The sequence below is a fragment of the Cyanistes caeruleus genome, chromosome 1, assembly GCF_971803275.1.
Source record: "Cyanistes caeruleus chromosome 1, bCyaCae1.hap1.1, whole genome shotgun sequence".
Lineage (NCBI taxonomy): Eukaryota > Metazoa > Chordata > Aves > Passeriformes > Paridae > Cyanistes > Cyanistes caeruleus.
The window spans coordinates 63,176,144-63,202,270 of NC_141701.1; the positions used below are offsets into that span (position 1 = coordinate 63,176,144).

The 26,127-nt window shown below is 37.8% G+C and overlaps 2 long non-coding RNA genes across 2 annotated transcripts; both read right to left on the reverse strand.

Moving 5' to 3' along the window:
- Nucleotides 1-518: 518 nt before the first annotated feature.
- Nucleotides 519-3,993, reverse strand: LOC147655540 (uncharacterized). The gene is made up of 2 exons (XR_015279571.1): nt 3,875-3,993; nt 519-2,476 (listed from the first exon to the last, which is right to left on the reverse strand). It is a non-coding gene; the product is annotated as an uncharacterized LOC147655540 (long non-coding RNA).
- A 303-nt stretch (nt 3,994-4,296) lies between these two features.
- LOC147655541 (uncharacterized) lies at nt 4,297-12,168 on the reverse strand. Its single transcript, XR_015279561.1, has 4 exons — nt 12,071-12,168; nt 10,753-10,833; nt 7,610-7,737; nt 4,297-5,630 (listed from the first exon to the last, which is right to left on the reverse strand). It is a non-coding gene; the product is annotated as an uncharacterized LOC147655541 (long non-coding RNA).
- Nucleotides 12,169-26,127: the final 13,959 nt, after the last annotated feature.

Here is a 26,127-nt window from a genome sequence, read left to right on the forward strand (position 1 = left end):
AGTGAGGAACCATGCCTAATTTTATTTTAAAATTTTTGAATTATATCTATTTATTTTATTTTTTTATCAACAGAAAGCATTGAAACACCAGAGAGTCAAAATATTTTCATTTCAGTTTGTTGGACAGAAAACATTCCATCCCTCCTGCACTTCACGGTCCTGTAGGGCACCCTCTGGGCTGTGGTTCAGAGCTGCTGGGTTCCCACTGCTCTCTGAACTTCAGACTCTTCCCACACAGAATGTCATTTCCAACATGCCAGACAGGGACCCACCAAGAAGCTTTGCCTCTGAGGGAGAAGAGCTTCTGAAGCCTGACTGGTCGACATAGCTTCTTTGAGATGCAGATATCCCAGCACAGGCAGATACAATGCTAATGTGAAAACAAAATTGGTTCCGTTTGCTCAATACATTGAAATGATAAAAAATTCATATTGTACTAATTCATAATAAATTCTTTCATTTCAGCAGAATAATATTTCCTGATTAAATATTCAATATTCGTAAACAAAATTTTTACACAGAAAGTCACTTAACAATCACTTTCCAAGAAAGTTCTTATTTTTATTGTTTTTACTTAGTTTTGCTCATTATTTTTCATTTGCTAAAAAGATTTTTCTGATATGCTTCATCATATTACTGTTGGAACTTTGTGACTCTGTAGTTGATATTTTCTCTGTGTTTGTCTCCTGAATTCTTTGCTTTTCAAAGTGAATACTGCAATCTCCCATGACAAAATAGCCAGAAAGGTTCAAGAGCATATCAGTATGAGAGAAAAAAGCCACAACAGGCATGCTTTCACCATGTTTAAACTGGTTCAAGGAAGGAAAGGCGTAAGATCTCCCTGAGGCTAATAGTCTGTAGTTTGGAATATGTGTAAAAAAGTGTGGATTTGTTTGGGGTTTTTTTTTGAGAAACATGAAACCCAGTGGTGAAGTGAGAAGGTGGATGAAAGATATCTGAGGAAACTGTCAAGAAAAAAAAATTAGGAAAGTGAAATTATTCACTGCCCGTGAGCCTTTGGTTTTCATGTACTCATGGGCCAGAATCTGTCGAGTTGCATTTGGAACTACATTTGATCAGCCAAAAAAAGGAATGTATTGATTCAGATCTTTTGAGACATCTTGACCCTTTCTCAACTGCTAAGTGTTAGAACAAGTTAAATTGTAATTGAACCACAATGTTTGGTCTGTGGCTACTACTGCTATCCAATGCACACAGAATTGTACAAGTAATTTTTTCATCATGGGCAACTTGCAAGAGCAATACATCAGCCTGGGTTTTGTCAATGGTAGTATCCACAGCCTGTGAGAGGGAGGTGCCCTGACAGTGGGTCATCAGCTGATTTGATTTTACATTGACATGATCCTTTCCAAGTCCAGCACAAGTCCTCAGGTCGTGTGCCACTATTTGAAAGAAGCCCTTGCTGAAGCAGGAAAGCTGTGCAGCGTGATTCAGTGCCCTGCAATGCTCTGACCGTCCTGAAGATCTGCAGGCAGTAGAGACAGGTCAGTGCTGCACTCCTCTCGGACCAATTAACACTGCCTGAAAAGGACACAAATGAATATTCTTCCCTGGAGCTGCACAGCTCAGCAAAAATGTAAGAGCTCTGCCCAGTGGAGCGAGGACTTTGCCAGGCTCTCCAAATCTGCCCATCCAACAGCACCACACCATAGGACCTGCACCACAGAGCCAGATCCACCCTCCTGAGGAGAGGGTTACTGGGGTGAACAAACATGTACAGACAAGACTGATAGTGCTTTCATCAGCATCAAAATAGGAACAAATTGAGGTACTGCAACTGAGAAATATGTCTTTTCCCAGTCAATTTTGATGGCTGTTTAAGTGTAAAAGTTATGTTTGAAAGATGGGGTTAGAATACTGGTTAAAAGTGGGATGTCTTTTGTGTTGAGGAGAAAAAGTGAGGTGAGGACAGAGATAATATTTTTGTAAGGCTTCTATTTTTAGAAAACAACATTCTTCTTTCTGTCATCTTTACAGTATTATTTCACTGTAGAAGTAGATTTAATATGATCTTTTAATCTTAAACATGTTTCATAGGTAGTGTTACTGTTTTCAAGAAGACCTTTAGGCTCTAGCCTTTTAGAAGAAGAGTTTAGCCACTTCTAGAATTATAATAAAGGAACAGGAAAAATTCTGCGCAACACAAATAGTCTATTTTGCTACTTTTAGAAAAGTAGAACTGAAGGCAAATCCACTAGAGATTATCTAAATAACTTCTGTAGTAACAGGAGGCAAAGAGTTTTAGAAAGGAAGTTCGGTAAACTTATGTAAAATCTGATTTTCACAATTAAAAGTACGGAAGGAAATACAGATTTATTAGTGTCTTGGTCTTCTTTCTCAGACTTTTCTTCCTAGCTGAATGAATAGATACATCCAGTAATGTGCCTGCATTTGGTGCAGTTGCTCTTCACAACACATCCAGCTCCAGTGGAACTGTCAAAGGTGCTTGGCATACCTGGAAAATTAAGTGACTCTTTCATTCTTTGAGCATGACAATGCTGATTATCATCAGCAATCTTAAACTGCTTCAGCAGCCTGCACCCTGTCTATTTACAGGGAAGAAAGAATCTGTTCTCAGTCCTATTTAGTCTTTGGCCTCTTTTCTTGGAACATCAGCCAGGACTCAGATTCTGACAGTTCCTGTGTGCTGAAGAGTAAAACTCAAGTTGCAACCTGAGTGCTGTCCTGTACATTCCAGCTCTATATGTTTTGAGAGATGGTGATTTTTAATTTGAATTCTGTGGCTGTACAGAATTACAGTTTAAAATAATACAGCTTTTCATCTGTAAAGTGCAAAGGCTTTCTGTTTCTTCAGCATGTGAAAGATACTTTTTTTTGCAAGGATCTCATACCTTTATATGGCATTGAATCCATACTTGTTCAGTAACTATGCAGTGCATTTTTGCCATTGTCACCAATGCTCTGGTGATAATTTGTCAAAATATATTTGTGGAGTAGGGTGTGAATACAGCAACCTCAGCCTCAGAAAAACCTCACATTGAGAAAAAGTCACAGAATTATAGATGTGATGTCATTAGTTTAAGGAATACCAGAGATGTGGGACAGGTAGTTTCGGGGGACAGCTCAACTCAAAAGTAATATCTCAACCACTTTTCTTTTATTGTAGTTATCACTAGAATTTTCTGATGAGCTAAAATTAAGTGACACTTAAAAGAAACCAGAGATTGAAAAGGTTTGGGTCCCTCTTTAGAGTTCTGGGATGTAATAAGATTCCTGCCAGTCCTGCAAGTCACATTTTTCTTTCTCTAGCTGGATGTGGGATTTATTCCAGGCAGAGGCCCAGGGAGTGATATGGCAATCCATCTTAGTATAATTATGTGAGCACTGCCACATAAGATCTGATGCCCTCAGGACAGAGCATGCTTCCAACTGCTTTGTAAAATTATCTTAAATACTTCATCAGGGCAGTTCACATACCAGTTCCATAAGTGCTTCTTTCTAAAGCTTCACGGGGATGTAGGTGAGGGAATTAGTCCACACCAAGCTCATTTTTGGCACACTGAAATACTTGTGTTGGTATGATACATCTCAGAGGATATATTACATGATGAGATAGGAGTGCAAAGTATAGAGTTTTGGAAGTGTCATAACTTTGCAGCAGATTAACCATTTCTTACTGTTCACATGGAAACTTCTTTCCTTATTGAGTGCTACTGTATCCAGCACAGGTCTCCAATTTTCCATTCCTTACTGCTTTTCATCTCTTAATCCTATTTACATTTTTTCTCTGAAGTCATCTTAACTGTATGTCATGTTCTTACTTAAATAGCTGAATTGATTCTGCCTTTGCACTCATGTTTTGAATTTGAGTGCTGCTGTACCTGGTACGTACCTTTTCCAAAGATTTTTGCTTTTCAGATGCCCAAACACCATGAACACCAACGGTCTGTAGAGGAAGTGGTTTGTATATGACCAATTTTGAGCCTTTTTTGTAAATTTCACTTCAGTCAACTGAGTGGAAAAGTTATGGCTACTTGGTGAAAGTGAAGCTCACACACACTTTAATGGCATGATTTACACCACTAAATAGTCTACATGCTACATTTCCTAGTATTTAAAAATACATTTTTCTCTATTTTTTTCACTAGAAGTCATTACAACTTTGAATGAAAATGTATCATTAATAAGCTTCCATGAGAATTTATAAAAAAATATCTCTGAATTCTTCTTCATATTCTTCTGCTATGTGGTATAGTAATTCCTGGCAGGCAAGCTAATGGCAAGTCTCCCAGTTTAAGGAGTGATATACCAGACTGATGGTGGTCAGACCCCTTTATTAGCATTGAAATAAGTTTCTGTGTTATTACCATCAGAATGCATATTCCTCTTGACTATTTTATCATTCACAAACCATCTTGACCATTATCTAAACTGTTGCAATCATACCAAGAGTGGCTCCAGTAGAAATTTGCTAATTTCTTCCCTAGATGAGAACCTAAAATCCTGCTCTCTATTTCTTAGCCACTTTCCTCCTAGGCTTGCACAGGAATTATGAGAGCATGGGATAACCCTTGGCTGGAACATGGTACTGGACACAGAGAAAACCATAATCATCAGAGTCACAGTAATTAATTAATCTACCAAGAGAACAAGGAACACAGACATTCATAAGAGCTTTGAAAATGACCTGCAGCTCATCCACCAAAGCAAACCTATATTTAACAGAACATTCATGAGATTTAGCCAAATACTACCACAATTACCTGAACAATTGCTCTCTATCAGATAACCTGCCTCTCCCTGCATGGCTCAGTGCTGCAAATGCTATTCTACAGCGTCCTCACTGAAGTCTGGAAGAGGCTGCATTGAGTTTCTCTCATTATAGTCCTGATCACTCAGCTGTTTGCATGCACTCATCTCCTTCAGCTGCCTCTTTGCTCAACTACCAAGCTGGTTTGCTAAGCTGCCCGACTTTGATGACACCTAAGCTGTGTCATTCTCACTGCAAAACCCAATAGATACAAAAGAAAATGTTATTATTTAGTAACTTGTCTCCAGCCATAAGCAACACCTTCACTGGTTCCCTGTTTCACAGTTGTGCAAGCGTTGTGCAGCCTCTTCCAGCGGAAGAGATCCCGCAGTCGAGGCAGCTTTCCCTGCCAGAGAGGCTGAGGTTTAGGACGATGGGAAGGCCGGATGTGCTGAGCTGTTTTTTTTATGCAAGATACGTAACTGTTGAAAGCTCTTAGATTGCTTCATTGACTTGAAAGCAACAAAGCTTCATTGTATATTTCTCAGTCTTTAACTGTAAGTTTTCTTTCTGTCTTGACACCAATGATTCTTCTAGTCCCTCCAGCCTCTTCCGTAGTTCACAGGCCACAGACATCCATAACCCTGCACTCCCTACCCTCTCCTTCTCCAGGGCTTTTGTTCAGAAGTGAAACGTGATGAAAAAAACAATACCAGTGAAGAGTTCCTCTCTTTGCATTTTAAAGCATCATTTCTTCTGATTTTTATTTAAATTATTTTTTTTAAAGTAAGAATTTAAGGAAGAGGGAGGCTGGGTTTGTTTTGAGTCCTCTGAAATGGTAATAATTCTGAATTTTATGTTCTTTAATAATAAATTTATGCTTCAATTCCTTGGCTGGCTACAAAAGTAAGAAAAAGATCAGGATTTAAGATATAAACACACTCAAGTACTGTCAAGAATGTCATCATTATCCTGAAATAAGGTTTTACAGTAAATAAAAAGACAAAAGAAACAACCTACCCTCATTTCCCCCTCTTTATAACTCAGTTTTCTAAATACTAATGTTACCTTTATTAAAACTAGAATTTTCATACTAATCTCAAATATGCACTTCATCCCTTTTTAGAATAAAATACTTCATGGTAGCTGCTTGTGATTTCCCCTGCAAGAACCTCTGGAAACACTATTTTTACTAATGACAGCATATACCGATAAAAACTGATTCAGATGAGTAAATAACCACAAAAGTGAGGAATTCATCTTGATAATAAGTTGTGTGAGGAGTCATTTACTTTAACTGTAAATTTATGAGAATGGTCACTTTTTTATTTCTCCCATATGAAATCAAGAAACCCTTTATGATTTGTTTTGTACCACCACTGGATAAACCTCATAATTATGCCCTAGAATAAAAAAAGTAAACCTCTGACTGTGGTTTAGCACACAGGCATAAAGTAGTCAAGTCTATCCAACTCTTTCTGAACCATAGGGTCATCTATGTGTCTTTTGCAATACACCATTTTCTAGTCTATGTGACCTAGATAGTAATGCATGTGATTAAAGTTCTTGTTATTTTAACTTCATTTACTATATAAGTCATAAGCCAGAAAGTTGCATGTTCATATTCCCACAGTGTGAGCTCATATTACACAATATACTTACTGTCAGGAATGAAGACAAGATAATTATAGTTTTAAGGAAGCATAAATCCACCCTTTCTGGAGCACAAACGAGTAATTAAAGAACATGTAATTGGTTGTTGTATGAAGAGATTTTACAATTATGACATTTACCAGCCAGTTCATGTGCCTCTTTCAGAATACAGATGCACTTTTTAAAGGAAAAAATAATTCAGTCACTGGAAACCACCTCAGTGAAATTCTCTGCTTTTGCCACTCCACATCTTTATAGATCTCTAAAAGTTTTCAAAATTTTGTTTAAGCATAAAATGGGTTTTATTTTCCCTTATTATAAAGCGTTGTGTATGCTAAAGCTGACAACCCCAGAAAGTGAAGTTTGAAGAACATATTTAAAATTACCCCAAAAAGACAAATATTACAGTACTTAATACGGGCATTTTTATAGAATACAGAGCTGAATTATGGTACTGCTATATTAAAAATTAAAGTGATTGAGCCCCATGAAATTTAAAAACATTCGTTTTTGGGTAGATGGGAGGAAAACTTGGTGTATGGTCTTTCTTCTATGCATGTAGGGGAAAAAAAACTATCAAATGATTATGTCCAGGTTTTTTGATAATAAGACTCTGCATGCAAAAAGAGCTAAAGTTTCATCGCATATCAAACAACATTTTCTACTGAGACACAAAGTCAAGAAGGGGGAAGTAATATCAAGGAATTTCTTTCAGTCAGTGATATATCTTGACTAAAACAACAGCAAATATTTGGAGATACTTTGATACATTTGAAATATTGTAATTTAATCTAATCTCATCAAAACAGCATATGAAATAGTTATATTTCAGAATTACTTTTAAAATATCTGAAAATATTATTAAAATTAGTATATCTAGGAGAAGAAAAAAGACCCATAAATACCTGTATAAATCATATACACCTACAGAAGTACACCATTTAATCCTATGTAATAGGATGGTCATTTTAGCTTTGCCTGCCTTGTTATTTTTTTTTTGTGTGTACACCCATTTCCTGCAGAATATAGAATCATCCTCCATTACTATGCAGTTTTATTACTTTTCATCAAAATCAGAGCAAAGTGGGAAAAGAAACAAACAAACAACCCCCCCAAACAAAACTAACTCTAATTTTAATTCCTGCCACAAAGTGGAGCTTACTCCCCAGATTTATCAGGTCGTACAAGTAATCCGAGTCCATAGAGAAAAACTTACTTCCTTACCTCAATTCTCTCTGTCTGCAATTCTTTGTAGCATGGTTGCAGTGAGGAACTGGTCTTGGCTGCCTTGGCTACAGCAACATGTTACTAGAGGAACTGGTCTTCCATAACATATTCTGAAGAAATTTATCCTGTTCAAAGATGAGATTTCATTTACAATATCAAAGCAGTATATCTGCCTGGTGACTGCTTTCACAATTATCTCCTGGTCTTTAAAGGTGTCCAATGAACTGTGAAGTCTGCTGTGGGCTTAGGATGAAATGTATGTGATTTGCTGCTATTTCATATTTTTTCACTAAAATAAAAATATTAAGATAAGTTTTGGAAATTTCAAGACGTTGCAGCCCAACAGACCCTGTAGTCCATTCTTGCTTTAGAATACAATGAAGATGATGCAGAGACTTTGGGTTGCCTAGGAAATGAAAGCCCAATGAAGTACTCCAGGAGATGCAATGAGTACTTCAAGCTTCCAGATGCAATATTTGTATAAATTCAATGTACTCAAAACTTACTGAGAGGTATTTATGTTTTTTAAATTAATTGTCCTAACAGGTTCAGGGATCTAGTGTTGTACGCAGATTTTCAAACAATAAAAGCTGTGAAAAGAAAGGAAGGTATTTTTTCATTCACCAAATTTCCTCAAGGTCAGAATATAAAGTGAAAAATTAAAGGAACACTCTACAGCTGAGGCATGTGTAAAGAGGAAGCAGCACATTGGTAGCAGTAGATACTGCCAGTGGAAGAGGAAAGTGCAATCTGTGAATACACTGCTGTGTCTGTACTAAGACGGACACTAAGATGCTTTTTTATGTTATTTACAGAAAAGTGATGAACCTGCAAGTTCTTCAACAACATTTTGATCCCTCGAGCTTGCACAACAAAATCTTCTTATTTGCTATAAAACAAAATCTCTGGAAGAGACTAGAAATGAGAATCTCACTGCCAGAACATGGCAGTGTCTCTTCACACAGTCTTTTTTCCCAGGCCAGGCCTGGCATTTTTTTGGCTAGCAAGGTGACCATGACAGCGCAGCACTTACTGACCACTTTTGGCTGGAATGCCCTACAGCTGGTGGTTGAGTCCCTGAGCCAGTACGTGATGTATTCCCAGCACGGCAGCTGCATTTGAATCGCTCAGATGATGAAGCTGGCCAGTGCTGGTGCATAGCAATGGGGTAACCCAGAAAACACATTGTGCAGCCCAGCTCGAATACTACATCAGCGCTGCTGCATTCCCTGCAGACAGTCACTTGTCTGGCAAAGAAACAAGGTTACAGATATAGAGAAGGCTCTCTAAGTGCTTAAGCTCCAGTTTATGTTATGAACAGCAGCACCACGTAATTCAGAACTGTCCCTGACTATGTCAAAATGTCACTAGTTTCCTAGCATATGAGGCCACAGTGCTGGCATTAGAAATAACATGTTTTTCTTTTGGCCTGAGGGAGAATTGAAATGCCTCTCTAAATAGACCTCACTTCTTGCCATAAACGCTATAGGACACAAGGATTAAAGGTTTTGACTGAAGGCAGCATTCTTTGTGGAATTAAAAAAGAGGAATGAAAAAGAAAAAGAAAAAGAACAGCGTTGATGTGTAAGAGCAGAGTTGTGTTCTGTGTTACCCACTGCAGAGCGTATAGCAGTTGGGCAGGTTCACTGGCACAGCAAATAGCAGTGAAGAAAATAAATCTAAAGTATATGAGTCTTTAAAAATATTAATATGAAATGTGTACCTATATCTATGATATGTATATACACACATGTATATATACCTGTGTATATACTTCCATGCAATTGGCTAAAATAGAGTGTGTGTATATATGTACACACACATTTTAGCCATCATCCTGAACCTTTCCTCTTGCTCATGAGTAAACGTATTATAAAGTTTAGATATTTAAACCAAAGATTACTTGCAAAGTATTTCTTTGTTTTTAAATATCTTTAGAGATTCCTCAATTTTATCCAAAGGCAGAGGCGAATTGAGATCAAAAACTCTTAAAAAATAAAGAGATTTTTTATTATGACACACAGGGTACAAAATTCTGTTCTTCCGAGAATTAGTGAGCCAAGATTCAAATACTTATCCAGTCTCCATAAGCCAATAAAGCAACTTAATTTTTGAAATATCTTATGCTTTTCACATGTAGGTACAAACTATTGAGCAACATGATACATTTATTAAATGATTATTCAGACATATTAGGAATATACCTTCCATATAAAGCTCTGTTAACTTCCTTAGAGAACCACCCTCTGCAATTCTGCATGGACAGCCCAGAGAGCTGCTTAGAGGTCTCCCTGTGCTGGAAGAGTAGAAAAGGTTGACCATTTGACTGTTCTGTTCTCAGCTTGTGGAAGGACCAACCATTCCAAAAAGAAGCAATATTTCCTACCCCTGCTTTCCTGTTGTTCTTAAAGAAGAAATCTCTGAACATTTTATGTCACTCATCCATTACTGCAGCAATGCTTTCCCACATCCATCAGGGCAGAGCTCATCCCACTGCTTCAGCCAGATGCAGGGCAGCAGAGGGAGCAGTGAAGCAGACCCTGCCCCAGCCTCCAGCCACTTCCCTGGGAAAAAGGTGTCCATGACTGCCTGGAGTTGCAGAGTTCGAAAACCTTTACTTGCACTTTGATGGGCATTTTTTTTTTTCCCAATCAGGTTGAAGACACAGCCACAATAACGTAATTATAAAATTAATTATACTTTGTTGAACCTAATTTGATTGAGGGTTAAATAATAATTTAGATCGATTCTGGTAACTTTTGATTTGATGCCATAATTTTTCACTAATTAAAGCAATATCAAACCTATTGCTTGTCATTTACGTCTACTCATTTGTTGGACAAGAAATTTTTCAGCTGCAGAAAAGCACTGTCCATTGCCCCCCCCTCTCCCAAATCCATGACAACAATTCAAATAAATTTTAAAGAAAGCAAGAAAAAAGAAAAAAATGCCATGGCACTTGGACATGAGTGTCAAGATAAACAGTCTTTTATTTGTGAAGCTGATTCTCAGAGCAAAGGGAATGAGCAGTGAAATTCACTGATTTATCTCTCCCTGAAGCAAGACATTTGGGAAGAAAAAAAAAAAAAAAGTAAAAACAAGAATTGAAAGTCACATATCCAAATCTATCACTTACCTACCTGTATGAACACCGTAATTTCCAAAGTTCTGGGTATTCTCAGTTCCCACTGACTTCCTTATCAATACAGACAAGTCAGAACCTTTGAGAAAAGGCAGATCACACAGTTAAGAACCAAGGAGTGATTGAAACATATAGTTGCAGACATTCAAGATTAAAACTACTTTCTTTAAGCATTGTTCTTCAGATCCTGTATCTTTTTAATAAAGTTGCTAGCACAAAGAGATGGTTGTGAGAGCTTGCTAAACTGTGCAAATATAAAATATTAAGCATAAAAATGCTACTCATTATCAGGGAAAAAAATTAGAAAGAGAGTGGGGTTTGGAATTTGGAAACTGTAATAATAGTCAATCTCCTATGCCTAATACTATTTAATCACAAAGTTAATAAAAATAGAAATATACAGTTCCTTTTAGAAAGCTAACAAATATTTCCTGATGTGAACACACTATGAGTCTTGTTAATCGCATCCTGATCCATTGCATGCTGTTACATATAGCAACAGGATTATGCAAGTAGGAAAAAAAGACAAAGTAAAAAATCCGATCTGACCCACTCTATCTTTCTACTTTTTTTTTCTCTCCTTTTATTTTTTCCTTATTTTTCTTGTTTTTTCCATTTCATTGAAACAAGTAGTAAGCAGTAGTGGGTCGTCTACTTGACACAAACTTTAATAACAGTGTTCTGGTTTAAGTGTTTATGTTTACAGTTAAAACTGAAGCAGCTTCTCTGCAACTGTTTGTTTTGCTTGTGCAACCAGTAAAAAGGGCCAGAACTGGGGCAACTCCTTTTGCATCCACATGATTCTTTTCAGTAATCAAGTGTGGTATGATCAATCCAAGGAAATGGAAAGCCTGCTCTAATAACTGACTCCAAAGTATAATCAAAATCCTTAGCAGAGCCACAGGAGGTCTCCCATGTTTATAGTCTTTCAGTTCCCTGCTCCAGTTAGAGAATAGCTGAGCAGCACTGTTGTTGCCATTATTTGTTGGCCATGGATTGCACATGTGAAGTTTCTAATGAGCAAGACAGTGCACTTACAGGTAATTAACATATGTGAGGTGAGAGCAACTAATTGATAAAAATAGCCAAGAATCCTTCAAAGTCAATAACAAATCTACTATATTTGTTTAGGAAGTAAAATATAACATAAGTAGCAGTTTATTCTTTAGCTCCCTCTTTATGCCTAAATCCAACCCTTCGTTTCATGTTTCACATTAAAAAAAACAAGTTCCTTAAAAGTGAACCAATCCACAGTACAGCAGATTTCCTCTAAGCAGATAGCATTTTGCAAAACACACCCCAGTGCAAATGCTCACCCTGACTCACGGCTTCAAGGTCACCAAGGAGCACCATACCACAAGGTGAGTAAATGCTCTCATTTCACAGCTGTTGTGAGCTCTGCTGCTGCCAGCACGGAGGGCTGGGCTGTGAAGGCTGCTTTAGATCCTCTGCACTGAACAGAAGCAGGTGAGGCATTCACTTAGGGTTCTTTGAAATCTAGCCTTCCTTGATGTGGACAATTTAGCAAGGAGAAGAAGGAGCCTTCTTTTGGATCTCTGAAGTTCCTACACCCTTGTGGCATGTGAAATGTACCCTTCAAATGTACCCCTTTTTTGACTGTGGTGAGGGCAGCTCAAAGCCTTGAATTCCTAGGACTAAATTATCAGCTTTTTAACACTTTTTATAAGATAAATGCAACTTTTTTTTTATTATTGTTATTTTTTATTAATTTAGCAAACAAAATATTGGAGATGATTGGGAAAGAAAAAGCAGAGTTACCCTTATCAGAAGGGGTTCCAATGCATCTCCATTCACTGCTGTGCTTCTATTGATCTTCCATAGAAAAATAGGTACAACACCCTGGAAAGCTACAATCCTGACCTACAGCAAGGACTTGTAGTATAGATGTCACTCAATGTGGACTCCAGTGTATTGCTGGGTAAAAAAGGGTTGTAGTCCATGTGAATGGGTGAAGAGCAAGTGGCACAAGAAATTGCTTGCATCTGACACTGGTTAAACGTCCTATTAAAATCCTGCATACTACACAAAAGTGGCAATTTTTAGAAGAGTGTTGAAAATAGAGATGGTTCAAAAAAGACTTGCAAAAATAATTTTATTGCTAATTAAAGAGAAGGTTGAGAGGTGGCTTGATTACACTGTATCACTCATGAAGAGAAACAAGGAGAGGGTACAAATGAGCTCTTTAATCTGGTGGTGAAAGGCATAGCAAAAATCAAGGGCCTGACATGGAAGCCAGATAAATTCTTCATCATTGCAGGTCTTTGGGTCACTAGGGAATGTCCTTTTATGAGGCAACATGAACTATTGGTCTTGGCAGGGATTAGAGGCTGCACTCAAATGGTTGTTACAGGACTTAGCTAATCACTTCCCTCTCCTGAGAACTCAAGCATAGCAGGCAAAGCCCTCTCTTACCATTTGGTCATCTCACTGACTCAGATACAAGACAAACAAGTAATTTGTGAGATGTTTTGTGGGTAGAAAGTTCATAAAATAAAGCCATCTGCCAGCACAAGAGGATGTGTGTGTGTGACTATCCCTGTCAGAACCTCTGCTTGTTGAACAAAAGAGTGTTGAGAGAGAATAGCTTCACAGAGGCACCATGATCACGACATTCTTGTGGTTACAGAACTACATTTTATTACTCTTCTTCAATAAGTTGCAACTATAAGTCTTCACTGAATTTTTTAAGATAGAGACTTCTGCACCTTGAAAGTGCATTTTTACTGCTTCCAATTTTCTTACCTTCTGTTTTCTTCCCTTGATTTCCTGTTCTCACACACAGGTGGAGCAACCCTCCAGTTGTCATGGCAAATAGAATATTGCAGGAAACAAAGTGAGGTTCATGTTTTCTCTCTGGAATGATGTGGTGGTCATATATGATCCTCATTTTATTACCACCTTCCTTCAGATTAACCACAAATGGGATAATTCTCCAAGTAACACAGAGATGTCCAAAAGTGCAGGTCTCTCTAATCTCTTCTCTGAAAAACATCAATAGGAAATTTTTTCTCAGTTTGAATCTCATGGCTTGTGGTTGTTATTTCTACTTTTGGTCATGGATTTTGCTTAGTTGCCTGTTGATAATTGAATTAATTGCCTTCTTACAGGTGGAGAAATATGGACAACATGGCAGTTGTGAATATTTGCTTTAGAATGTCTGTGCAGCTCTAGGGATGAAGCTGTCTGACAAACGAAAAAGACTGAAATGAATGATTGATGAAGAAACAATGCTTTGCAGAATCCACTGCTTGTGAAAGGACCAGGTTGGTACAGGTTTGTGAGAACTTTGAGAAAACAGAATCACAGAATTGAGGAATTAAGTTGGAAGAAACCTTTGGAGGTTATCAAGTCCAACCTTCTGCTCCAAGGCAGAGACAACATAGATTGCTCAGGTGTTCACATGAAAGGTCTGATTGTGGATGTAAACCTCCTTTTTAAAATGATAATAAGAACTAAAGACTTTTTTCTTTCTGACTCTTGTTATTTCTCTGAATCTCTATGGACATAATTCTTCAACTGTTAACTGAAATGATCAAATTTGTCTTAAGCTTTTAGAGCTCAGAAGTTTTCTGGATATTTGTTATTGGCACAACAATGACAATAACCTCCTGATTTGTAACAAGTCCTTGGTGTTTGAATCCAGGCTGGAAATTCTCCTGATTTGTCTTAGATTTAAATAATCAAATGAGACTAAAAGATACTTCTGGATGTCAGAACACAGGCTTCCTTCACTCAGGTGGGAAGGCTTTTTTCTGGCAATAGGTAAATGGTCTTTTAAGAATGTAAGAACATGAGACTGGCAGTACCATGGGTACAGAGTTCTTTCTGCAAATGGGGGAGTGGTGGAAAGGAACTGGACATTTTGAGAGAGATCCTTCTCTATATGACCCTGTAATCAGATGGGCAAAGACCTGAATCAGAGGTCTCTCAGACTCTCAATTGCCACAGACAATCTATCATCTATGAATTTGCTTCCTTGAACTCATTTTTGCTCAAGATTTGAGATGTGTTTAACTATGATGAGTGTGCAAAATCAATTCTGGCATTTTTCACTAGCTGTGGGATAATTTTTCTCAGATGTTCTGGGGGTTCTGCATTGAAAGATATTCCTTCTTATCTATTTCTTCAGTCTTACATGGGTATGAAACATCACAGCATAGTCAGTCTGTCAGATTTTAGAAGCTGCCTCATATCATGATCATTCCTTTTTCCCTACACTTTTACTTTTGTTAGCAGCCCCAGACTAAGCTATTTCATCAGTTTGGACATGGTCTACAATGGTGAAATTTCACCTTGCATCAATGGAAAAAATTTGCAGATAAATTTCTGGCATAATGATGTCTACTATTACTCATCGAACTGATCTCATTCCCTCATTCAGCTTCCCATCTTACTGTGAAGGAATGTGTAAAGCAATCAGTATTTGTAAAGCAATCAGACAGACAGGCAGAAACTCCCTTTCCTATGTTATATTTGTGTTCCTGTCAGTAAGATCAGGGCTTCCTTTCATTCCTTCCTTTAATGTTCTGGTATCATTAGCTTCAAGAGTAGGCAGGATGTCCATGAGCCATACTGTTTTCTAGTCTCTCTTACTGGGGAGAGAGGATTGCCTTGGCTGCTGGCAAGCAGGGAGCCAGACATGCATGAAGCAAAGCGTATTTACTGTTGGGCTGTTATGGAGGGGAACAGTAGGGCTGAAGGAGATGTATGGGACTGGAAAACAGAATCATCAGAAGGAAGCAGAGACAAAGAATAGTGCAGCTTATCCAGCTCAAGCAAGGATTGAATGATTCCCCCCAAATGCTAGAGAGAATCAATTGTGATGGGTCTCCCTAGAAAATGTACCTGACTGAGTAGAGAAAAACTCTGCTGGGCTGTCAGGAAAACCCTCCAGACTGCAGCTGGGGAAGCAGATTGGGTCCCATCTACCACTCAGTGAAAGTGCTACTAGGAGAGTCATAACCTGTTTCCAGCTAGTCCTTTCTCATTCTTTGATTTCCATGTGCTGACTCAGCCTGTAGGATCTTCCTGCTCCATTCTTTTGCATATTGAGGCTGATAATAAATAGTTGCTGACAAGGATCATGCCAGTTATTCTCCTCTCAAGCAGCTCATTGTTATGGGATGCCAGGAATGCATCCAAAAAGCATTAATAGCTTCAAAAAGTACATATACAGAGGAAAAAAACCCCAAACTAAACAAACAAAAACCAACCAAAGAAAAGCAACCAAGCAAAAGCAATATCCCCCAAAAAAGAATCCAAAAAAATCAAGAGTGAGAAATATATTATTTCTTCTGTTTTATTTCTTACGCTTTTTTCATCCCTAAGAGTATATTACTGTCTGGAATCAGACTCCAAATAGCTTAAGGAGAAACACTTGCTATAACCCACTATATATTTTATTACATGAAACACATATATAATTATATATAATATATACATATATATAATTATATATATATATGTATATATAAAATATTGTCTGCTCTAAAAATGAGCAGACAATAGTGAATAACATCTTAAAATACAAAGATAATCCTAAGACAAAAGAAGAAGAAGAGCTCATTTTTAAATACCTGGAACAAAAAAACAATCTTAATTTTATATTGATGGTGCTTTGCAAATTTAGGGTTGAAAATCTCTGGTAAAGAGATAAAAAAGTGTTGAATACATCTTATAAGTAATACAGCAGTAATACAGGTACTGAAAAAATAAAAGGTTAATCTAATTTTAACAGTTATCATTTCTATTGCTTTTTTTTAAAAGAAATAATTCACAAAGAGTTCCATTACATTCCTGGAATTCTTCAGGGTAATGCTTTTCCTCAGAATGATCTGTAGACATTACACAGTTAAAACCAAGTATCTGCTCAGAAAAGTAAAAGTTTTAGAATTATGTGAAGAAAGGTTAAAAATGGGAAAAAATGATTTATAATCAGAAAGAAGTAGAACGGTGTCCTACAAGCTAAAACCAGTATGTAAGCACGTCATTATGTCACTATACTTCATGTCACAATGTATAAAAATAAAAATGTGTATTTTTTTCCTTTCAAAACCACTTTTGGTGTTTTCTGTTATGTCTAAAATTCTTTGACTTAGTGTGCCTACCTTTTGTTTTGTTTTTTCTTGTTCCAGTGCATCTGTTCAGCACACTCTAGGAGACATCAGTCAAACACCTAGCTAGACTTCTGTATGGTAGTCAATTAATTAACTTGAAGGGAAATCCTTAAACACCAAAGAAACAGACTGAAAGATATTTCAGGCCATTCTAAGAGTGAATGACGAGATTCTGTTTCCAGATGAAAATTGTTCATAAGTACTGTATCTTCTATGTCCTGGCTTTCTCAGGCATTGCTGAGAATTATTAATTTCACATCAGCTGTTCCAGCCTTGATTTTCACAGATATTTTGCCAGTTAACTGCTGCCTCATAATCCTCCCCTTTCCAGACGGAAATAAAGTAATTGCTGGCTAAGTTTCCCTCAGTGGGCTGCCGACATGAAACTTCCAATATGTGTGCAGTGCTAACAGGAAAATTGCCCCCTTAGTGCTGTGAATAATTTTAACTTTAATATTCCTTCTTTATTTCTCATAATATTTGCTCATATTTTTAAAGGAAGCTTGAACATTTGATTCCAGCTTTTCTTTTCTGAATAACAACAGAGCCCTTAGAAAAACAACCCTATATCATAAGAAAAAAGGTTCAGTAAGAGCTCACAAGGACTCCATTATCAGGAGACACTTGCAAAAGCCATTTGTGTGAGGTGGAAACTTGAATGAGTTTTGCCACCTGAGAATTGTGGGTTACTGTGCATACACTTGGAGTGTTTTCATTACTTTTATAAAAATAGCTGGTTTTATGATTTTGAATGGGAATAACCAAAAAAAGAGAGCATTCTTGCGTAAAAGAAAATTTTATTGAGCATGAAAACCACTGAAAATAAAACTAACTTGGTATGGTTAACCACTGGCTTGCCAGTGCATCTGGCAAAACTTGTCATAAAGGCACATTCCTCACACCTTGATGATGACAGGGAATTCAGATTAGGTTTTCTGGCTCCACTTCTACCCCTAGCTACTGTTTTGTCAGTAAAATTCCTCTGACAAGCTAAATCAGATCAGGGCATAGGGTTGAACACTGGCATGCCATCATCTGCAGTGTTTACCTTGGAGTTTGCCCTGGCATGAGTTTGACCAGGTCAGCTGATACTCTTCCAGATCTTCCCCAAGGCACAATTCTGGGGGCAGCGTATGCTGAGGAGATTTTCCAGTAAGAATCTGGCATGCAACCACCCTGTCTGAGGGAGGGAGGGAGGGAGGTGGTGTGTGGAGGAAAGCTGGCCGTGCCTCCCAGTCTCAGGGCCTGAGGAGGCAGCCAGAGGCGCTGGAGCTGGGCTCTCTCACACCCGTCACTGCCGAAGTCTGCTCCTTCAAAGGGTCACACAACGCTTTTTTTTTTTGCTTTTTTTTTTTAAGTCTATCTGAGATGTCAGTTATCATTTGTATAACACTTTGTTGTTTTGCTTATTGGTACTGACCTGGAATGTGTGAGATTTGGGTTCAATAAACTCATCAGCTCAGCCTCAGGGTATCCAAAACCAATAACTCTTTAATATAAAAATACGGAATCTGTTCTTGAAGCGAGGAGTGGAATCTAGGTCTGCCCACTCCCAGATGAGTGCTGTAGGCACTAGGCCACAGAGTCATGTTCCCTCTTGCACTCCCTCTTACATCTTCCATGGATATATTGCATTCTTTCCTCTGCTGACATAGGGTTTCAACAGGAGCAGCCCCCTCCTTTCCCAGCTGTGTGGCTTGTGGGTAATGCAGTCTCCTGGGAGAGGAGAGCTGTGCCTCTTTATCTTTTCAGATGGAGGTTATTGTCTGAGTCTCAAAAACTTCAGGCTCTAAGGAATATCCAGAAAGGGAGATGATGGTGCAGGCATTACCCGTCTTTAGGAGGAGGACGTGTGCTCTCACGGACCAGCAAAGTCCCTGCACACTTGTGTGGTGGCACAGAGCAGCTGGGTGTCTGTCAGACTGTGTGTGGCTGCACACACACCTCCTTCTCAGATGGGGCAGTTCCTGGTGCTTCTCCCAGGGAACTTTACAGTCAGGCACAAAGACAGCCAGTTAACATCACCGATGGCTGGAAGGTGAAAATGGATTTCTGAGGCTGAGGTTTGGATCTGTGCCACATCTGTCCAGGCTCTGCCAGAAGACTTATGACTTGCTGGGGCATTATACCTCTCCTCTTTAGAAGGTAAAGAAACATCTTGACATTCTGGCAAGTTGTTCTTGTTGCTGTTGCTCACATTTTTATAAATTTGTCTATTTCCTTTTTTGGTTTTGGTTTTGTTTGGGATTTTTTGTTGTTGGGTTTTTTTTTGTCCTTACATTGTGTTCTTATAAAGGCATCGTTTAACCAAAGAACCTTTTAATATCAGATATCTTCTCCTTGTATGGATGCTTGCAGACAAGGTTTATTTTTGTTCTTAAATCTGGTCTACTTAAAAAGATTCTGATCTGTATTTCACTGTATGGCATATTTCAAGGCCTGTGCATCCATCCCACACTGATTTCAGCATGGTCAGCTGAGATTAAGTGGTTTAGAATGTGATTTCTTCTCAGATTTCTAGGGGGTTTTTTATATAGTCAGGATGTAGGAATATCATAGTAAGAAGTAACAGGTAATCCTGGTTTTATTTTATATTATTTATTCTGTAAAACAAAGTTTTTGGGTTTTCATATTAAAATTAACAGAATTCTGCTGTCTGATGGGTTTTCATGGCTTAACACAAAATTAGTAAATAACAATTCAATAGCTGGAAGGGGTTCCAGTAATTTTTTTTTTTTCCTCATAGAAAATATTATTGTATTGGTCATACTTATCTAAGTGCCCTGGCATCGAATGGGAACTGAAAGTGAATTGACCTCTTGCCCAATCAATTTTCTCTATAGAGAATGACTTAAAGACAATGTTGATGAGGTGCAGAAAGATTACACTGAAGTTATCATTGACAATGAGGTCTTTCAGTGCAACATGTCACAATATAATACCTGTAGAAACCTATATATTCTCAATAAAACCTAAAATCTGTATGCTTCATTGTATGTGCTGAAGTATTTAACAATACCTAACATATGCATATTTAAATGCATATTGAGTATTTATAATACATCCTGAGTGTATTTTTTATTAGGTTTTCCCACTTCAAAGCTGGCATAATTACTTCCAATTAGTATACTTGAAAATTATAAATACTGTACATTCATTTGTTTGCTTTATTTAGAAACCATGCATACATAGACATATATTTCTGTCCTGAATTTCTGTATGCTTTTTATGGTCACAGCACCCATCAGCTTGATAATGATGATTTTGAGCATGCTTATTGGACTGCCAAACCTCCTTCCTGTAAGAGGCAGGAATACAACTCTTACTTTCTGCTCTGGAAAACCTCACTGTGAGCACAGAATCTGTGGTCACAAACACAAGATGCTGAAACATTTGTTTCACCTTACTGTGGATTTCTCCTTACTATGGATTTCTCTTAAAAGTACTGTGAAGAAAATATCCTGATCTTCGGTACCAATGATTCAGGACCCTTCACTGTATTTTAAAACACAATGCTCTGACTTTACAACAAAATACAAAATGTTTACTCAGGCTTTGCATTACTTTTGTGCCCTCTTAATTCCATACCCTTCACATGATTTTTAATCCGTAAAAACTCTGTGATGAACCACATAAGATCATTCAGGACAGAAAAGATGGCCCATCACAAATGGCAAACTATTGAAGATAATGTCTTACTATGAAAACTCAGAACCTGGAAGAATATTTGCCAAACAGCACCCAAATACTAACTCCTACGTATTCACACCATTTCTGCAGAGTGAAATTTATTTCTGAGTTATGCTGAAATTTATATTTGTATTATTTGTGTGTTTATGTACTTTATATAAGATCAGAGTTTTGTGAATCTTCCTGACTGAAAGGTGTTTACCAGATGAAGTATACAGTCCTTAAGGAGAGAGATTCTAAAAAAAAATAAAATAGTGGTATTAAACTATATTTTAATTCAGCTCCAGTGAAGTTGAACCAAAGTAAGCTGTCTGTGTATTCTTCAGAGGAAAATCTAAAACAGTGTTGCCACTAAACTGAATACAGCCTTAGTGTCCCATCAAAATGTGCTTTATTGTGAAACTTCTAATCACCTCTGAAAAAGATAACTATAGCTTTGACACTATGAGTAGTGTCAGAATTGGATTTCTATGTACTTATAGATCTTTAGGATGTCTCCAACTCTCTTGGTCAGATATCTTAATTTAACCTGTCTGCTTTCCTTTATTCATTATGAGATTAACATATCTTGAAAATTAGTTTCATGGGGTTTTTTTTGATGAACACTAGTAAAGAAGAAATCCAGACTCATGCATTGTGAAATGGTTTAATCATGCTAAAGTTGATAACACTACTAGATTTTCTTTTCCTCTAACTTTCTCAGATTTGCTCTTGTTAACTATTCTCTATCTTGCATTCAAGAGAACACCTGGAGTAGCCATATTATTTGCTTAAAATGTCAGATGTAGGATCAAATTTCTTGCTAAAACAATGTGGTTTCCAGTCCTTACTGTTTGCTACTGAGAATCCTACCATGGAAATAACTGGAATGCATGATATAGTTGCCATACTTAATTTTCCCCAGGAAATTCAGCTTTATTAAATATATCACACTCACAATGAGGTTTTAAAGAGACCTTAATCCAGCCTTGAATCTTCATCTGTACTCTTAGACAAGATGCAAAACTCATTTGTGAACACAATATATGTAAGCAGCACGTGCAAACCTGGTAGGTCGATGCCTGACTTTTTAGTTGGTTGCATAAGCCTGTTTGTCTTGACAGGTCTAAATTCATATGTACACTTACTAAAGAGAACCATTTAAAAGACTATTTTAGGAGCATATGCCGAAAAGTGATAGCGTATTTGTTTTATGGCTATCATGGTGTTAAAACATGATTATTTTTCTACAGTTGAAATTAATGAATGCATGCAATAGTAGAAACATTTATTTCAGCTGTAAAAATTGACTTTGCTGTTGGTCAAGGCCTGTCAATCAAATTGACTTATTATGCACTTAAAACTCATTAGCAGTAGAATACTGTACTTGTACATTTCAAATGACTGATGACTAGAACTGTGTGAAATTGCTGCCGAATTTGTCAATTACTGTGTGAAATGTTCATTGTAAAGATAGATTTTCACTCAAAAATCATGGCTTTAAAATAATCTCTAACAGTCCAAGGTTACCTCTTGTGATTATAGTATGTCCCTCTTTTGCCCTTTCTCTTTTTTTCTGCTCCTTATCCTTTAAAGTCCCAATGGGACTTCTTTGTGTGGCAAGACGAAGGAATAAATTGATTTGCTGGGGACACTGTGGGAGAGCAAAAATCAACTGCTTTTATATTTGGGGTGCTTGGAAGGCTAACTGGACCAGTGGATCAATCCTGGTGCACATTTCACTGATAAATTACCTTATGTAGTAGAAGTCACAACTGTGAATTTCACTAATGCAGAAGGACCAGCTGCAAAAGAACTTGTACCTTTGTTCTGCAACAGCCTTCTGGTCCTTTCTGGTCAGGATGAGTGGAGCAGGGTTTGGACTTTTTACTGCACTAACAATTAATACAAATTCCAGTGTTTGCTGTATTGCCCACTTCACAATTAATTAAATTTCCTTGGAGACAAATCGGAGAAGCATTGTACGTCTTGGCCACAGACAGTTTTGTGTGGCCAAAACAGTAACAGTTCCTGTAATTTGTCTATGATATAATGAAATTAAGTGATTTAAATAAATTAAAAATGGACTGGATTCAGCTTTCAGTAATTACAAGTCACTGAAGGACTGATACAGCAGAAAATAGCCTATGTGGCTGCTAGCCCAAGCAAGCTCGACAGGACTCTTACTTTTGTCTGGCAGGGATAAGCTCTGGCAGCTGAGGAAGCTATATTCCATCTAGTAGGTGTAACACTCTAGGAACTAGGGACATGGTAGTTATCTTCTGAAAAAACCAAATGTTCAGTCAATAACAAGTAAAGGATGTAGAGAGGTATTAATGGGAAATTTTCTCAGTAGATTTCCGTTCTTATGTATTGCCAGTAATTTCCTTCCTTGCACTGGGATGCATGATTTGGGAGACAACTGTAGAAATTATTGCTGAAGACATCTGTTTCCAGACGGTAGCCGAAAGAGGAATGGTCTCATTCCTTAAAAATACTCTTCCAGTTTGAAGAAGAGATGGGAGCTGAGTTCACCAGCAGTGTTTCAATGTGTTGAATCCTCCTCACCCACACACCCATCTGGTAAGCAAACAACTCTGTTTTTCACTTACAATGTTAGCATCCTATAGTACAAAATACTATACTATTAAATACTATACTTTGCACTGAAATATTTTGGGGTGAGAGCTAGAAATTTTCTGGCGGTGATTTTGTACGTTTATTCTGACGGCAAATCTTTTTTTTTTGCCACAATACTGATCCTAAAGAAGCCAAAAGTATTAGCAGATTCAGAAAGGACACATTTATTCCACATATGCAGACTGAAAGGTTTGTAAACATGTTGCATACATAGGTCTACCTCAGCAAATGACTGGTTTACAGAGGATGAGTGGTAGATAGAAGTTAGATAGAAGTTATCTCAGAGTTGGTTCATTTCTTTTCCTGAGCATCCCCAAGCCATTGTCAGAAAGAAGATGCTGCCATGGTCACCTCTCTATCAGACACAACATGAAAGTTCTGCTGACACCAGGCTCATCGTTATTGTCTTGTTAATGGTTACAAAGGTGAACCCCTTTACCACCGTAACAATTATAGGGATGTCAGCTTTAGTATGGGATAGTTATTCTGCAAGATCATTCTAACATGAGTTTCTGTTTAGACTACTTGTCTAAGAATATTTCTTTTTCTGGGAAAAAACTCAACAAAACAAAACAAAAAACAGCCCACAAAAATGAGATAAGGAGTTTTGTCTAGAATTCTTTTCAAACAGGTCTCAAAACAACATCACATTTAATGTATGTAGTGTAGCCAAGGAAAAATATAATAATAGAAAATTTTAAATTGTCCTTATCTGGTAAATTATACTGATATCTCCCACTTTTTAGCTGAGTCTTATTTAAGTAGCATGTTTTAGCATAGGAATTACATCAGTGAACTCTCATATTTCCTTTTTCATTTTGTTTTTAACACATTTGTGGGAAGGGACAGGAAAATTCAGAAAGATTTGCAGCATGCCTTAGCTGAATTTTAGTTGGATACTGATGCCACACCAATTTTTAAGTGACATGATGAAACCAAGCAAAATGTTGGCATGTACAACTGTTTACCTCAGCCACAATAACACTACTCTGCAGAGGAACAAGAAACTGGAGTTTCACGAGGTTCCTTATTAAACTCTGAGGTACAGCTATATTTTATATATATTACAGTGTAAAAAAAGTGCTAGACCCAAAGACTTAAGTGGTTGAAAATGTAAGCACTCAGGCTAATTTATTTTGGGATTATGGGCTTGATCTAAGCACGTATGTACAAACCCATGCACTGTGAATTGGGTGAATCACAATGATATCCACTTCACCACCAACAAAAAGAACTGCTTTAGGGTTTTAAGGCAAGGAGTAGGAGGAACTGAGCAACTGGAACTGGAACTGGAAGCCAGCCTCAGGCAGGACAGGGGTTCTGGTGCTGTTGCCTCCCTGCCCTCATTTGCTCTGCCCTCAGTGATGGCACTCCAGGTGGATGGATGCCCTCTGCACGAGCTGTTCTCGTTCCTGGGCAGGGCAATTCAGCACGCAGGAGGATTGTCCCTTTGGAAGGCAAGGGTCACCCAGCAGCCATGCCAGGACACCTGCCTGCTGTTGAACTGGTGGCAGGGACCTCCCTAATACACCTGTGCTGCGTTTGGAGGGAAGTCTGTGGTCAGGACCTTCCATCCTCAGGGTGGCTGGTAGGCGAGTGCTGCTCCAGACATGCCCAAACAGGCTGCTCATGGGCTGCCTGCAGGCTGGCCCTAGGCAACCTGACAGGCAATAGTGTGCATGGGAGAGTACATGCGAGTCGGCTGCTCAGGTGCACTCCTGAGACCGCTTCCTAGCAGCAGAGTAGAAACAGCTAATGTAGGCAATTATAACAGGAGCGAATCTTCACCTCTCTGAAAGGAAAAAAGACTCGAAGCAAATCTCAGATCTGAAGACTGACCTCTCGTTTCAGACTCTAGTAAGCATGCCTTCCTACCTGAAAAGGATAATCACAACTAGCCAGAGAGAAAAGGTCTGACTGTGATGTTTAATGTTCTACAGGATCTGGTAGCCTCTAAAACAGGAAGAAAAGAGCAAAAAAGAAGTAATTTTTTCTTTGAAATTAAAACCTCTAGCACAGATCTGAAAAACCAGAACTAATATTTTGTACTGAAATACTGTAATATAGTGACAGCGATCTGATTAAAGAAAAGCAAACAAACAAACAAAAACAAACAAACAAAAAAACCCCAAACACAACTCAGCTCCCCAACATATGTATAATGTACATATATTTGCCATTGTTTAAACTTAAGTGTGATTTTCAATGTAGTTCCACTTAAGTTGTTCTAAATGCTTTAAAGCAATAAATCAAAAGTATTTCATCCCACTGAGAGACTTCTTTACAAAAGAAAGAATGAGGAAATTAAAAAGTGTGACTCTAGGAAAAACACTGACATTACTTGTTACCTGTGCAAGAACAAGGGCATACAAACAAGTACAAATGGCAGCTTTTTGAATAAAAAACATAATAAGCAATAATCAGTATCTTATATCATGATAGCCAAAGGCAGTGACATTTGAACAGCATGTCTTCTCTAAGCTTAGCTAGCTTGGTAGTGCATATCTGCAAGTGCTTAGCCATGTTAACATAAACCCTCATTAGACAGGATTAGGCAAGAAACAGTGACAAACAGGGTGGACACTAACCCTCTGAGGAGCCAATTCAGGCACTACACACTAATTATCCTTTTAAATTACTTTAGGATTCAGGGAATGAATATCAGCGTATGTGTATATGACTACATGGGGAATTGTGTTTTACATACCACAACCTGTTTGTATTTTGCAACAGTTTTAAAGTTATTTCTCCCCCATAAGCCACTGTTAAAACCTGAAAGTGTTTATTCTTAAGAATTCCAGGGTAATGATGAATTAAATCATGTTATTTAGATGTTTTACCTTGTTCAGGAGAAAACATCCAAGAACTATCCTGTAAGTGCCCATTAGCAACCCATTTTGGAAAAGCAGTTTAGAAACAGCAATAGC